This window comes from Bos mutus, chromosome 20 (genome assembly GCF_027580195.1).
Source record: "Bos mutus isolate GX-2022 chromosome 20, NWIPB_WYAK_1.1, whole genome shotgun sequence".
NCBI classification, from domain to species: Eukaryota; Metazoa; Chordata; class Mammalia; order Artiodactyla; family Bovidae; genus Bos; species Bos mutus.
In genome coordinates, this window is record NC_091636.1 from 6,401,864 (window position 1) to 6,418,852 (window position 16,989).

Here is a 16,989-nt window from a genome sequence, read left to right on the forward strand (position 1 = left end):
CCATTCTAGATGTTTGCAAGATTTATGGCCTTTTTCCTTTGCTTCCTCACCTCCCCTCATCTCTGATCTATAAAAGAACCTGGTATCCAGATACCATAAGATGGTTATTTTCAGGCGCTAGCCTACCTTCATCTTGGTCTCCCGGCTCCCTGATTAAAGTCTCTTCCTTTCCTCAATGCCTCCTCTCTCGGATTCATTGGCCTATCTAGCTGCAAGCAGAGCGAGCTTGGACTTGGTAACAATTCTGCCCATTAAGCCTAATGGAGGGTCAGAGATGGTGGTGAATCTTTTCTTCCATTCACTAAATAAATATATAAATCAAATGTATAACTGTTCTCTGGAATTTGGGGAAAAAAAAAAAAAACACTTGGAGAGCAATTACCCTTAAAAGATGTGGAAAGTTGTTTTGTTTTGTTTGCTTTTCAAAAACTAACAGATTATATAATTTTGCTTAATATATATGTGAGGAAGTCCTACAAGTTTTCTTTTAACTAAGGATTTAATTTCCTCTTCATGTCCAGGAAAATACTACTGCATCTAAGAAATCTTTTAAAGATGAAGACACTGGCATTTGGTATGTTTTAGGGCTTCAAAAGCAAAATTCAATCATATGGCATAAGATTTTGTGTCCATGAAAGGTGGTATGAAACACTGATTAACGGAGTTTGCTCTGGAGCCGAACTGCCAGGATTATTAGCTATGTGACTCTGAGCAAATTACTTAGCTTCTTTGTGTGCCTCAATTTTCCTGTCGATGAACTGGGCATAACATTACTATGTCCCTCAAAGGGTGTTTATGAGAATTAAATGAGCTGATTTCTACAAAGAAGTTAGTAGAATGCCTTGCAGCTTGCTAACAATTACTAGCCATTAGTCATTATTAGCCACTAGCCATTATTTTAGCCATTAGGAATTTCTCTTTTCTAATACAATTTAAGGGCCCTTTTCTGGGTCATTTATATCGGCAATCTCTAAGTCTGGAGGTGTTGCAAGTTTCTCTTACCATGGTTTTATTTCCCTTTTGACATATGCTAACAATGCAATGAGAACTCTGAACATATTTCTTTCTGCTTATAACTTAACAAAATAATAATTAAAGCAAGCATAAAGTGTTAGTTGCTTAGTCGTGTCCGACTCTTTGTGACCCCATAGATTGTAGCGCACCAGGCTCCTCTGTCCATGTCCAAGGAATTTTCCTGGCAAGAAGACTGGAGTGGGTAAGCCGTTCCCTGCTCCAGAGGATCTTCCCAACCCAGGGATTGAACCCTGGTCTCCTGCATTGCGGGCTTCTGCTTTGCAGGCTTCCCTGGTGGCTCAGATGGTAAAGCGTCTGCCTGCAATGCAGGAGACCTGGGTTCGATCCCTGGGTCAGGAAGATCCCCCGGAGAAGGAAATGGCAACCCAAACCAGCATTCTTACTCATGGTCCGAGTAGCCTGATAGGTTACAGTCCATGGGGTCGCAAAGAGTCAGACTAAGAGATTTCACTTTCACTTTCACTCCTGCATTTCGGGCAGATTCCTTACCCTCAGAGTCAACCAGGGAAGCAAGCATATACAACAACAAGAATCAAAGCTATAGAACTCTTACTCCTTTAAGACAAAAGCTTCAAAGCATATTTTAAAATATTTTGGTAGCAATTTATAGCATGTATTAATCTGATAGACTCATTTTTTTTCAGTTCTTTATCCACTTAGAGCCCATGGGTCTTCAGAATATGGGTAAAAACAGAAGCAAGGTATTGTGTATCTCAGCCAAAGAGGGAAGTAAATGATGATTTTTTATTTTTTTCAGTTAAAACACTCAGAGCTTTATCTTGTTGCAAGTGAAGAGAATAAAGCCAGAGTTTCCTTACTTGACACTCTTCATGAGGAGACAGCAGTTCTCCACCAGGGCTCACCAGGAAAGATCCTTGCCACAGAAAGAGAGCTGCTTGAATGAGCAACCACTGGAGTCTCTCTTTTAGGGGCTAGGTGAGTGTGACTTTGATTACTAAAGCATGGTCAGACACCTGAGAGATAGCTTCCCATGCATAAGTGGCCACCGACTACAATAACAGCTAAAATCCAATCACACTCATGCATTTCAAACATAAAAAGTTGCATTGGCTAGCTTTACTCTAAGGCCCAAGTCTTCAACACCTGTAGCCTGGTAGCCAAAAGGACATCTTGCCAAAGTGGCAATCCTTTGGAATTGCCGGGGACTCCGATTTACAAATAGCCTGAAATAACTTCATTCATTTCAGATTTGCTGTGAGTAAAACCCTGCTATTCAAAATTCCTGTTCAATTAAATCTTATTCAGTGTTAAGGGCCAGAAAAATGGTAAATACTTTATAACATTTAAGATTTCTGTTAATTAAATACTACAAATAAAACATTAGAGATGTGAAATTGATTTTTATGAGCAACTAGAAAAGTCTATTTGGTGAAAAACATGAGTTAAATATATCTCTATCAACAAGTGTTATTGACTTCGTTGACTGTTAGTAAATTCAAGAAAGGCTGGAACTGCGATTGCTTAATATTTCCGAGGAATTAAACAAGCAATTTCAAACCTATTGGATGAGCTGAAAACAATGCCGCAGCTCTTGAATGGTGAGTTTATTTTCCAGAGATTACGGATTAACACAATACTATTCCTCAATTCATTTATTAAACATATTTAAACCATGGCCTGCATTACTTTAAAGAAATCTATCTCTCTTTAAATACTTGAGAGCTTGTCTTCTTCAATGGGAGTGTAATTAGCAAAAGGGCCCGGGGCGCTAAGGCAGATGAAATATGCTGGGAGAGGAAGGGGAGGAGAGGAGGGTGGAGCCGCCGTTCGCCTGGGGATAGTTTGCGTGTGCTAGACTAAGAAAGAGAAAAGGTCAACGCGGGAATCTGGTGGTTCCTGGTAATCCCAAAATGGAAGTCTTGTCTTGTCCAGATTGGGTTTTTCCAGATTGGGAATGGGGCTCTCTACCTCCTTTCTGCTTCCATCCTCCAGCGTGGCAGAGGATTTAGGAGGGAGGTGGCGGGCGGGTGCCAGTGGTCCTCGCCCGCACTCTCTACATCCCGGCCCGAGGTCGGCTGGCCTCGCCCACCCTGGGTAAATTCCCGGAGGTCCCGCCCCTCGCCGGAGAACTCCCCGGGGAATGCAAACGGGCGTCTGCGAATGTTGACAGTCAAGGAATACGCACTTTCAGCGTCGAGGTCCCCGCGGCTTACCCGCACCTATTTTTATAGCTAAGCCAAGGTCACTCTTTAATACCGGGCCAGCGCCTGAGCTGCGGCGTCGCTCCCTGCCTAGCGACGGCAGCCGGGGCGGGGAGAGGGGCTGCGGGGGGCGGGGCGGGGCGGGGGCCGCGAGGCGCCCCCCGGCCGGCCGAGCTCACACCTGCCCGGTGCCCGCGAGACCCGTGAGCGGGGCCGGAGGCAGGGCGGCGTCCCCGGCGCCAAGGAGGGGCCGTGCGGCGCGGGCGGGCGGGGGGATTCGCGGTGGGCGCGGGCGCCGTGCGGCCGCAGAGGCTGGAGGCGCTGCGGCGCGAGTGCGTCACTCCGGCGGAGGGCACGGTGGGCTGCGGCCGGCCCGCCGACCAGGAGCCGGGTGTCCCGGACGGGGGGCAGGCGGTCGCACTCGCCCCGGCAGCCGCGAGCGGCGCGGCCCGGGCCCGGCCGGGGGTCGCCGGCGAGCCGCCGCCGGCTCCATTCATTCCCGCGGCTCCGCCTCCTTTCCCGGGCTCCTCCGGCGGCTCCGGCGGCGCGTCCGAGGTGAGTGCGCGGCCCGTCCTGGGCGGGGGTTCCCGGGCCCAGGCCGAAGCTGCCGGGTCCGGCCTCGCGCCCCGCCGGCCTGGCCCCGCACAGCCGCGGGCAGTGACGCGGGCACGAGCTGCGGGCCTCCCCGAGGGCTCGGGCGCGGCGCAGGCCCACGCCGGCCGCTCGGGCTCGGGGCGCTCGTCCAGCTGCGGGCGACTGGCCGGCTCCTCCGAGGGGCGTGCGGGGCGCCCCCAGGTGCGCCGGCCTCCGCGCCAGCGCCACCATTTTGTGTGAGGGAATGCCTCCTTCTTCCTGCGCCCGCCTCGGCCCGATCCCCAGCTGCTGCCTGCCGAGCCCGCTCCCCTCCTGGTTTTCCCACCTGGAGCCTTTCAGTCCGGGCCGGTGGCCTCGGCGTGGGGGAAGCGGACCTGGTGGCGGGTGGGGCGGAAGCGTTCCGGTTCCGCCACGCAGGTGGCCTCCAAGGATGCTCTGACCAGCTCCCTTACCTGTAACCACTTTTGGATTAGGTATTGTATAGATTCCCTTCTAAAATACAGGTCGTTGCAATTTTGTTCTAGTTCTTGGCTGCCCGTTGTGCAATTTTTCGAGGCCTGTGCCCTAGGAAATCTGGGTGAAGTTTTGGATTGTTTATGGCTCAGGGATCTGGGTTACATTTACTTCAGATGAAGTATCTCACTGGCTTTTCAGCTTCTGGAAGTTGGTCTGAGTGTCTTATGTGGAGTAGATTCTAAATTAACCACGACCCCTTCCTTTTTTGTGATTTCCTTTCAAAACCTCAAATAAAACATTCTCGTGTGAGGATTTTTGAGTGGGATAGGGACAGGTTGCTAAAAGACTACCCAAAGGAAAAGTTGTATTGTGATTCAGAACTGTTAACACATCCTGTCTTTTTCAAGGGTCTTGAGAATTTGGTAGTTCTTGTTTTTAATTTGTCTCCTCACAAATATACTCAAGTTCCTAGTAGGTTGTACCCTGGCCATTGGTATTTTATCACTGCATCACAGACAGGGATTAAAGCCTGGAATGGTGGCTGTTGCATAATACACACAGTTGGGCCCTGGAGGGAATTCACCAAAATGGATCTGGGTTTGACTTGCCTTGTGTGTCTGCTTGCATGTACAAAAGATGTACAGGTTATCTTTGCAAGCTGTGTTTTGGTTTTCTCCTACAAGAGGAACGATTTTGATTAGCTAATATGCACAAGGTTAAGTTTTTGGTATATGGACAAGACTTTAAGTTTTTGGTTTTTAAAAATCTTCGCTTGTCTCTTTTGTTTTGATTTGTGGGGTGGGGGGCAATGTGGGTGCGAGCCCAGGGAATGTGGTGGTGAGAGTCCATTTGTGATAAGACTTGCAGCACAAACAATGATAAAATATCTCTTTCACGGAAAGCTTGTATGCTGTCATAGTGGACTCCTCTGAATTTATGGTGAGGATTGGTTTAGGGAACTTAACTTCTATGAGTAGCAACATTGCCTGCTCCTTGAGTGATTACAATCTAAGATGCTTTATCTGTGGATTTTAGATTCTAACAAGTTCCAGATTAGTCTGGTCTTTTAAGTAGTATTCAAATCATTACGAATTCCTTTAATAGCTATGTAATATACCTCAAACAAAAGATTTAACTTTGATTTGGAGAAAAAATATTTTATAATTAGATGTTTTTGAGAGTCATCTATTTAAACTTTTTAAACCCATCCATTCTAAACTTATTTCTGATTAGTTGAAGACTCTTTGACTTATTCTGTCTGAAAATAAATGATTCCGCATCATGTACCATCCCTAGCAGAAATGCAATGCCTCTCCCTGCTGACATGTTTTTTGGAGAATTAGGTGAAAGGGACCTTGGACCTTGAGAGATGAGTCTTGTTTTAGAGAACTTAAGGATTGCCTGTGCTCTGACTGGACCTGTTGTAGGTCCCTGAGGATTGACGTTGTTCCTGCCAGGAAGTTCAGCACAGAGTAAAAAGAGAAAAAAAGAGCATGATTTTAGTTACTAGCTTCTCCAATGAGATGTTAGTTTTAGGTTACACCAGAGGTAGCTTTCATTTATTCAACAAACACTGAGTATCCGATGCTGTGGGGTGCAAAAACAAACTCCACTCTTACGATGCTTATAGTCTAGCATTGTGGATTAAAATGTTACAAATTCCTTAATCTAAATGCCCAGAGATTTTTGTTAATATGTTTTGGGAACAAATCAATTTAGTAAATTGCCTTTTTTAAAACAGCCCAGATTGCATGTGGGGGGACCCCTGCATTTATGGATTCAGGAGAGGAGAAAGAGGGTTCAGTTGCTGAAAGAAACTGAGAAAGGAAGGAAACTAATAAACTTGAGAGTATTGTCCAAGGAAAGAGAAACTTTACAGTAGTCAATTGGGTCTGATCTGTCATAAGGACAAGAGGGGTAAAATGAAAATAATCCCTTGAATTTGGGAATTGAGAGGTTATTATTGGAGGAGTGATATCAGTATAGTGATAATGGAGAAGCCAATTTCAGTAAATAGCTATAGAGAAAAAGTCAATGAACTTGACTTTTTGTTGTACAATGATAAAGTAATAAACTGTATTGATAAGGAATTTAGTCTATAAAGTCTTTATACATATTACTAATGCTTTCAAGTTTACATCAACCGGCCCTTCATATATCAGATGAACTTACTCTGATTCTTAACAGTAGTTATTATTCAGAGGCAGTATAATTCCACAATTTAAGCCAAATAGATATGTTTGAACCTTGCCTTGTAAGAGCAGTTATAATACAGCTTATCTCAAAATGTTAGCAGAATTAAATGTGATGACATTCCTAAAGGTGAGCTACTACGAGTATCGTCATCAGTGAAATTAGAATTTTTGTTTTTTAAGTATCTAGTTCAGTGTTCCTCAACTTTTTCTCCTTTTTATTATCTTCTCCCCACAGTCATGCAGTATACAGTACTTTTTTGAGGTACATTTCAAAACAATGACTTTTTCTTTTTTAAAATTGTGATTTCTCTACTACTTGTCAGTCAGAGCTTTTGCTCTTCATGAGATAAAGTATAACCAAAATGAGTTGAGTTGGTAGAGTTCAAATTAAAAACAAGAAAATCTTTTGGTTTTCATTAGTTTGTGTATTAATGTGGGGAAATGACTGTTGTTTTGAAAAATTGAATGTAATTTATATAGTCCCCCATATAGCTCTTGTGGATCCCAGAATAAGAATCTACTCATTTTAGATCTGGATACTTCCCTTGAGATCCAGTGGTTAAGACTCTGCACTTCACTGCAGGGGGCATGGGTTTGATCCTTAGTCAGGGATCTACTATCCCACATGCTGTGTGGTAGGGCCAAAAAATAAAAGTAAAAAAAAAAAAACGTTTTTTATATCTGGTCCTATTTTCTATTAATTACATATGCATATGAGTGGCAAATCTAGCTATATTTAGCAAAAAGCAACCACATGTTCGAAGTATTGATATTTAGCTTTGTAATTTAATGCATATTTAAAAGTATTTGAAATTTCAAGACTGAGGAGATTTATTGATAAAATTTTCTAGACCATTAAAAAAGAAACCAAGGTGATTCTGAGTGAAGTGAAACTTCGGTGAATACTAACTTTTTACATCTGAGCAGCTTTTCAAAATGGCAACAACAACAAAAACCATAGTTCTATAAAATGATTCCCGTGATTTTACAGTTGGCATATACAAATAATCACTCAGCTGAATTCCGTGGACTCTTGGCTCTCCTTTCTAGAACTGGCTTAGATGAAAACGGATGTCCTTGTGCCTTGAGTGGAGAGATGTTACTCCAGTCACAACTGGAATGTGTCGGCAGTCACTGACGGTTCTCTCTGATGAGTTAATTACGTGATCTGTGTTTTCATGAGGTGTGATACATTTGTGGATAGAATTTACTGTTGGAAATGCTCATTTCTCTTACTCTTTAGAGGTATGTTGACTAAGTTTTCATCTGCATATTGACACCTCAGATATTTGAAGGGAAGTTTCTTGCCTTCCTTCTAAGACTTCTCCAATAGGACTTGCCCTCACTGATTTCTCCCCAGTTCCTTTTCCTTATCTTCCATACTGTTGTTTCCAGATCCTTTGCCATCCTGATTGTATTTCAGTGTTCAGTTCAGTTCAGTTGCTCAGTTGTGTCCGACTCTTTGTGACCCCATGAACCGCAGCACGCCAGGCCTCCCTGTCAATCACCAACTCCCGGAGTTTACCCAAACTCTTGTCCATCGAGTCGGTGATGCCATTTCAGTGTAGTTTTCTTAAAATGTGATCCTCAGGATGGAATAAAAGACTGAATGCTGTCTGACGCATGAAGAGGTCAGAGGTCCTTTTCCATTTCTGCATCTAATTGTTGTTCAGTTGCTCAGTCGTGTCCAACTCTTTTTTACCCCATGGACTGCAGCATGCCAGGCTTCCCTGTCCTTCACCATCTCCCAGAGTTTACTCAAACACGTGTCCACTCAGTCAGTGATGCTGTCTGACCTATCTAAAAGAAAGGGTTGATTTCCTTTAGGATTGACTGGTTTGATCTCCTTGCTGTCCCAGGGACTCTCAAGAGTCTTCTCCAGCACCACAGTTTGAAAGAGTCAATTCTTCAGCGCTCAGCCTTCTTTATGGTCCAGCTCTCACATTGGTACACGACTTCTGGAAAAACCATAGCTTTGACTAGATGGACCTTTGTCAGCAAAGTGATGTCTCTGCTTTTTAATACGCTGGGTTTGTCATGACTTTTCTTCCAAGGAGCAAGTGTCTTTTAATTTCATGGCTGCAGTCACCACCCACAGTGATTTTGGAGCCCAAGAACATAAAGTCTGTCACTGTTTCCCCATCTATTTGCCACAAAGTGATGGGACCAGATGCCATGATTTTAGTTTTTTGAATGTTGAGTTTTAAGCCAGATTTTTCACGCTCCTCTTCCACTTCTATGAAGAGGCTCTTTAGTTTTTCTTTGCTTTCTGCTGTAAGGGTGGTGTCATCTGCATATTTGAGGTTATTGATATTTCTCCTGGCAGTCTTGATTCCAGCTTGTGCTTCATCCAGTCCAACATTTCTCACGGTGTACTCTGCATAAAAGTTAAATAAGCGTGGTCCCAGTATATATCCTTGAGGTACACCTTTCCTAATTTTGAATGAAGCCCTATTGTGGGATCATTTTGCTTTAACTTAGGAAAAAAAAAAAACTTGCTCATAATTCATATTGAGTCTAGTACCAGCTGAATCTCTTATTTTGTCAGCTTTTAAGTTTCCCTTTCATTTTAAAATGGTTGGCTTTGTATTCATTGTGTAGTAAACATTTTAAAATTCTGCAGGAGGTTTTGTAGTGATTAGAACAAGTATCTAAAGTCTGAAGAGAGGATACTGCGAGATTCAAAAAAACCTAACACTTAATGACTGAACAATATGCTTGATATATGATATTTGTATGATCAGGTACATTATGGGTTATATTGACTTTTGTCTTGATCGAGGAACCTGATTAAATGCCTCTGGAGAGAGATTGCCTAAGTTTAGAGACTGACTCTGCCACTTACCAGCTGTGTGAACTTGGGCAACTTAACGTTTTCACACCTGAGGCTCCTCATTGGAAGAACGTGTGTAAGAATAGTTACCCTCATAGAATCATTTTGAGGAATAGATTATTTATTATGTGTAGAATATTGAGCATAATGCCTCGTGCAAGGTAAACAAGCAATGAATGATAGTTCTTTCATCATCAGAAAACGTTTTGAGGTAGAATAAATGATTATTCATTAGATGGTACCAACCTTTTGTAAATTAAGTGCTTGTTTCCCTGTTTTTTTCCTCTAAGTGGTCATGCATGACCTAAGGTATTAGTTAGAAAGGACATCAGAGATCATTTGACCCATCCCTACTTTTTTGGAAAAATCATGCTTCTCTGGAGTTCTGAGCCTGGTAGAATAGACGAAGAAAAGATAGAATAGGTAAATCACACTCTCCTGTGATAAGTATGTTAAAAGAAGTATGCATGAGGAACTTGCAAGAAACTCATGTAAGTTTCTCAAGTTGTCTCCCTTCATTTTTACCTATTAATCTATCCTATACGCAGCTGCTGGGTAAATTGTCTTAAACCATAGCCTTGGGTGTCTCTCTTCTGCTCAGGATCTTTAAATTACCTCCTTCTGTGTGCAAAATAGAGTCCAGACTCTTTAATCTGGTGTTCTTGGCCTGTCATTTCTATCCCCGATTTATTTTCCTAGTGTGCATGCCCCTGCTTTTTACATACCTTAACTCTCTTGATGAATCCAACTAGCTATTCTCAGCATGCTTTCTGGCTTCCGTTTAGCATTCCCATCCTAGAGGGTCTCCCCTTCTATCTGCCTGTTGAGAGACCGTCTATTGCTCTTCCTCTAGCCGCAGAACTTCACATGGATTTCATCTGTGGCAGTTCTTTGTTCTAGCACCAGTGTGTGGTTTGTTTATGCAAACTTGTTCGGCCATTCGTCATTCATTTTTATAGTAATATGTATTGAAGACGGGTGGCTCGGTGGTAAAGAATCTGCCTGCAAAGCAGGAGATGCAGGTTCAGTTCCTAGGTTGGGAAGACCCTTGGAGAAGGAAATGGCAACCAACTCCAGTATTTTTTGCCTGGGAAATCCTAAGGACTGAGGAGCCTGGCAGGCTACAGTCCTTAGGGTCGCGAAGAGTCAGACACAACTTAGCAATTAAACAACAAATATATTGAAGCCAGAGAGGAAGGCTACTATTATCTCTTTTTCCCCTGGGCCTGCTGCCAGTGAAATGTAAGAAAACAATTTCACTTGATCTGGGTAAGCATACACACCGGAGTTTGCAGGAAGATTGCAAGAGCAGGTGTATGAGGCTGTGGCTCGCAGTGCAGAGTGGAGAAGCCTGGGAGGAAAAGGGGAATGTTGAGCCTGTAGTTGGGAGGCTGCTTTTTTTCAAGTTGCTGTGATACTCTGCAAGTAGCAGCAACCCTTGGTTACATTTCTTTGTTGTTTAGTGAAAGTGTTAGGAAATGGGGTGAGGTGGTGGTGATGGTGGTAGTGGTGATTGCGACTCAGAATATTTCACTAGTTGTAAGCCGAAATTAAGTACCAAGTTTTGTTTTTCTTTTGGGATTTCCTTTAAAACGAAAATATCCATCTTCATGGTTCTAATGAGACATATCTCTGTGATGTTATATGGTAACGATATGTACAACAAATGCATAGTGTTTAGACTCCTGTTTTTTTAAATTGCCCATGTCCTGGAGATTTACTGTGTCAAACTCGTATTTACTTTAAGCACTGTAAAATTGAATCTATTCCATGGTAAAGAAGACAGGTTTAAAAAAAAAGATTGTCTAATGTTGAAATGAAGGACAAAACTTTATGGTGTATTCATTTAAATAGTTCTTATTTTGTCCCTCCTGAGGTTTGTAAACTACTCCTGTGAGATTATAAACAGTGTTTAATAATCTGGGTCATGACAGGCTGGGGTAGCTGACATGTTCTAGAGGCAAAGATATTCTTTTCTGCAGAACCACATGTGGTCGATCAGTGGAAGCTTCAGTTACAAGCACATGTCTGCTTCACATACAGCCTATTAATTTATTGTTGGGCTTTTGTATATGTACCTGAGAAATGTAAGTAGCTCACTGTGTCTTCCTCCAAGTGTATAGACAGGAAGATAAGGATTCAGCATCCATTCCTGGATGTGGTCGTTTAGTATTTGTGGTCTGACTCATTTTGCTTAGGGGTCCCATGTCAGCCCTATGAGCCTTGCTTGTCTTCCCAAGATAGAACCTTCCAAATCATTCTTCTCCCTTGGAGGTTGGATGCAGGCATATAACCTAAATTTTGTCAGAGTGGCATCCAAGAGAGCCTACACTACAGAGTGAGCGATTGAGGAAGGAGGCTCCATGTGGAATCTCCTTTCTTCCCTTGGTTCTTCCTCCTTCACCAGGAATATCTACTGTTAATAATGTGAGCTCTTCCAGATTATTATCTGTACAAACATATAAATATATATGAATATTTTACATCCAATAGGCTTTTAAAAAAAATTTTGAGTTGAGCATTTTTATGTTTGTTTTTCTTGTTTTATGAATTGTCTGTTCATGCCACTTGCTTATTTATTTGCTTAGTTCAAAAACTTTTGTATTAAGGAAGCTAATTCTTATGGATCATATTCATTATATAAAGTTTGCCCCAGAGTTTTTTGATGTAAGATTTTTAATGTATATTCAAGGTTATTAGTTTTTATTTTGAACTTTATTCCTTCTTCAGAGGTCCTTTTCCTCTCTCTGTTCAACTAATTTGCTTATGGCCACACAGCTAGTCTGGTGGCTCAGACGGTAAAGAATCCCCCTGCAATGCAAAAGGCACGGGTTCGATCCCTGGGTTGGGAAGATCCTTTGGAGAAGGAAATGGCAACCCACTGCAGTGTTCTTGCCTGGAGAATTCCATGGATGGAGGAGCCTGGTGGCTACAGTGCTCGCAGTTGCGAAGAGCCGGACACAGACTGAGCCCACACACACAGACACAGGGTGCCTTGAAAAGGTGGGGCTGCTGTGTGTTTAGTTTCCTCATCTGACAAATGAGATGATTAAATCTCCTGCTTCATGGGTTGGGGATAAACGCTCTCTCAGGGATACATGTGAAGTGTTTCAAATAGAATCAGGTGCATAGTCCATGTTGGCTCAGTGATTATGACTTCAAAAGTTGATTTTTGTTCTCTAAATAAAAAAGGTAACAAATATGAACCACATTTGTAGGACTTCTCTGTAGCTCAGACAGTAAAGAATCTGCCTGCAACACAGGAGACCCGGGTTTGATCCCTGGGTCTGGAAGATCCCCTGGAGAAGGTAATGTCAACTCACTCCAGTGTTCTTCCCTGGAGAATCCCATGGACGGAGGAGCCTGGCGGGCTACAGTCCGTGGGGTCACAAAGAGTCGGATGCGACTGACACTATGCTACTACGAACCACATTTAACCTCCTGTCCCATTACCCATAGATTTATAGGCCTCTTTACCTACATGTAATCAAATCCTTTTCCTCTCTCAGAGGATAGAAAAGGATTTCTGAGCATTGTTGAGCCCACCTAAGTGTTGATAACTGTAAGCACTCTGTTTAGTGGTTTCATTTTTGCCATCCTGAAAAACTCAGTTCTAAGAGTGGAGAAAGATTCATCTTGGATTTAGGGCCTTATGTAGGATAGGAGGGTAAAAGGATAAAAGGTGAGTAGAATAAAAGTTGAGCTGATGTAATACAGGACCTAGGTTAGTCAGAGAAGGATATGATGGTGGGGAGAAAAGAGACAAGGGGAGAATCATAATAAGGTCCAGAAACAGGCCTTTTGTGTAAAAGGTTGAGAGCATCACAGATTTTATGTTACTTGGATACCTAACCTATTTTCAGTCTTGGGGAAACAATCAGCAGAGGTAGGATCAAGGCTTGGACTGGTGGAGATAATTATTTTTTTCTAAGAACTCTTTCAGCTCTAAAATCTCCATAATTCTTTGGATCTTCTCCTCCTCCTAAAGCCCCCAATAATAGCCATACTCTTGAAGTAACTTAAGAACTCAGGTTAAAATTATGTATTTTTTCCTGCTTTAAGAATATATTTGATGGGAGGGAGTCTAAAAAGAGAGGGGATATATGTTAAAAAAAAAAGATGCTGATATGCAGGAAAAAAAGAAAAGAAATAAGAGAGAACATTAAATAATCATACAAAAAGTTCCACGTACTTTCAAAGAGAATTCTTATTTTCAGGTATAGTTTTAATAATTCGGAAATTATAATGTATAGCCTCAGAGTGATAAAATATTATAGAATAAAAAATATATTTGATATCCAGTAATTAACCTTAAAAAGGAGGGGAAATCACAGTAATAACAATTTGATTTTTAGCTCTTTCTCATAGTTTCTTTCTTAAAGAACATTCATTCTTGCAAACTGTTACATAATATTTCAGGAAAAGGGGATGAAATTATTAAAAGATGGGTATAAAATAGCGGGTGGGCCTCTTATGTTCTTATGTAAGAGGTGTATTATGTTTTTATACTGGTCATTCAGGATTAATGAGCATGCCATTTACTTAATTTACAAATTAGTTTGGACACTTTCTACACTTAATTGTCCATTCTGTGTAAAGTTTTTGATGAGTTAGTTTGCTTAAGGGGACATTAAGCTTTCTCATTCATGTAGAATCTAGTTAGGCCTTTTGGTTCATCTCATGGGCAGAGCATAAAGTACTTGACACAATTTGATCTGACAGCTTTATAGTTATATAACATAGGACAGAAGCTTAAAAACAACAAAAAAAGAGAGAGAAGTCACTGATGTTTTTCATAGCAAGCTTTATCTCTCCAAAACCTTACTAACCTTCTCTGTCTCTTTAAACCTAGGAGAACCAGCTTAAGACTAGTAATTTACACAGTCTTAAGTTAACTGCTATTTTTTAAAATAAACAATTACAAACATTTAGAGGTGAAAAGGTCCTTAGGATTATCCTGTCTAGTTGCATCACATTACCAATGAGAATACAGAAGGCTTAAGATGGTAAGTAACTTGCTTAGGGTCACGAAGCTGGCTAGTGGCAAAACTGACCTGAGCATCCTCACAGGATTCCAGTACAAGTACTCTTTCTGGTGTAATACGTGAATACAGTGTTTAATAACAAGGTGCAGTTGTGATATTTTACAGAAGTAAGTTTCCTATGACAGAGTATGATATTTGATTTTGCATATTGAGTAAAAAATAATTACATTGGAACGTCTATTTGCTTGTCTGGATTCATATTCTTCTAGCTCCACCAGTGGTGTGACATTGATCATGTCTTAATCTCTAAAGCTCCATTTCTTCATCTGTAGAATGGGGTTGATAGAAGTACCTCATTATATATTACATGCAGCATTCTCTTTAAAGTCTGGTATGTCATTTCTCAGTAAATGTTACCTGTTGCTATTACTGATTTATAATAATTTCTAGTTCTTTCATCGGAGAAGGCAATGGCACCCCACTCCAGCACTTTTGCCTGGAAAATCCCATGGACGGAGGAGCCTGGTGGGCTGCAGTCCATGGGGTCGCTAGGAGTCGGACACAACTGAGCGACTTCACTTTGACTTTTCACTTTCATGCATTGGAGAAGGAAATGGCAACCCACTCTAGTGTTCTTGCCTGGAGAGTCCCAGGGACGGGGGAGCCTGGTGGGCTGCCGTCTATGGGGTCGCACAGAGTCGGACACGACTGAAACGACTTAGCAGCCGCAGTAGCAGTTCTTTCATCTTTTTAAAATACTGATCAGTGATTGTTTAGCCAATAAAGTTTAGCCCTGAGAGTGACCAGTAATAAAAGTAATGGATTTAAGGACAGATTTGAAAACACAGAGATATTTTAGAAGGGGTTTATGTTTGGGCCTTGGGAATTGGGGAAATATTTTCTAATTTTTTTCATATTAAAAGCTATGATGCTATAGTTGTTTTTAAACTATATTCAAAAATAACAACTTTTAAGTTTGTTGGGAGATGCCCTGGAGGTGAAATGAGAGAGAAAATAGTGAAATGATTTATTCTATAGTGAAGAAGAAATGCATTCATTTCAAACTAGCTTTGCTGCCACAAAAATGATCGATTTAAGGACATTTAGTCATGCTTCCCCCTGGAGAAGGAAATGGCAACCCACTTCAGTATTCTTGCCTGGAGAATGCCCATGGACAGAGGAGTGTGGAGGCTACAGTCCACGGGGTTGCAAAAGTCAGACACGACTTAGCAACTAAACCACCAGTCATGCTTCAATATCTCCAAAAAAGGTTTTAAAAAGAAATCCTTTCAATGTTAGTCACTCAGTTGTGCCTGACTGTGCAACCCCATGAACTGTAGCCTACCAGGCACATCCATCCATGGGATTTCCCAGCCAAGAATACTGGAGTGGGTTGCCATTTCCTTCTCCAGGGGATCTTCCCAGCCCAGGGATCGAACTTGGGTCTCCTGCATTACAGTCTTTACCATCTGAGCCACCAGGGAAATGAACAATATTAAAATCAAGTCAGATGCATCTGGAAATCGCCACATTTCTAGTGCTCCATTCATTCATAAAATAATGAATCATAAATGTGACACACTCAGTGTTTCACTCGCTCTGGAGGATGGGTGTCAGGTCCATGCCTGGGTCTGAGATTTGCCACCCACTCTCTCTGTAACTTTGGGGAAATGATTAACATCTCCAAGGTGGTTTACTTTTCTATAAAATAAGAATATTAATTGGGTCCACCACATATCTTTGCCTCAAGGCTTGAATGAGAGTGCATGACATTCTTTTAGCACAGTTCTGACACATTCTGGCACTTAATAAAAGTTAGTTATTAAAAAAGAAAGGAAATCACATCTAACCAAATTTTTTCCCTCTGGTAATGCTCATTATGCAAATTTCAGAGTATTTACATGATTGAATTTCAGGAAAACAGAATTGTTTGATTTTGTGTTTATATAATCTTTAAAATTACAGTTAAACCCAGAAGAGATTATTTTTTGTATTATAAAACCTCAGTTTAAAAAGGTTTAAGAATAAAGGATAATAAATTTCTCTTTTTACAACTAGTCATGTTCTACTTGCCTTTGATCTGTAGCAGTGTCTTCTTAATGGTAAGCAAAAGTGTGCTGACATACTACTGGAGATTTTGGAGATATTTTAAATTGATATTCAGGTGAATATTTAAGTTATAGAAATTTGAATGCTGATTAGGAAAATGTATAATCTCATATATCAAGTTGAGGATTTCATAGGCTTTATAGTTTAGGATGAATAAATGTTTTTTAAAAGTAATCTTCAGAAGTCAACAGTGTGGTCCTTAGAAGGCCTGGTAGCTGGTCTAAACCCTTATCCTCAAAGTGTAGACCATGAGCATCAGCATTTGGGGAATGGTTAGAAGCATATAGGGATTCCTTGGTGGCTCAGACGGCAATGAATCTGCCTGCAATGCAGGAGATGCAGGTTTTATTCCTGGGCTGAGAAGATCCCCTGGAGGATGGCATGGCAACCCACTCCAGTAGTCTTGCCTGGAGAATCCCCAGGGACAGAGGAGCCTGGTGGGCTATGGTTCATGGGGTTGTAAAATTTGAAAAAAAAAAAGTAATCTTCAAATATTAATTTATATTTTATCCTTTACATCATGGTTACTCTTAGCAAGTAAAAAATTTAAATATCTAATTCACACCTTGTTTTGGTAGTTAATATTTTAGAGAGTCTTTTGAGTTGGTTTAAGAGGAATA

The 16,989-nt window shown here is 41.5% G+C and overlaps 1 protein-coding gene across 3 annotated transcripts in view; it reads left to right on the plus strand.

The window, feature by feature from the left end:
- The first annotated feature begins 3,137 nt into the window (after positions 1–3,137).
- Positions 3,138–16,989, plus strand: part of FAM169A (family with sequence similarity 169 member A) — a 65,885-nt gene continuing 52,033 nt past the window's right edge. The window contains exon 1 of one of the 3 annotated variants that reach the window (XM_005899785.2): positions 3,138–3,237. The gene's annotated coding sequence lies outside the window, so the exon portion shown is untranslated. Of the gene's footprint in view, positions 3,238–3,405; positions 3,753–3,791; positions 4,265–16,989 lie in introns of those variants that run through there. The other 2 variants (XM_070357438.1, XM_070357439.1) reach the window with 2 other exon arrangements.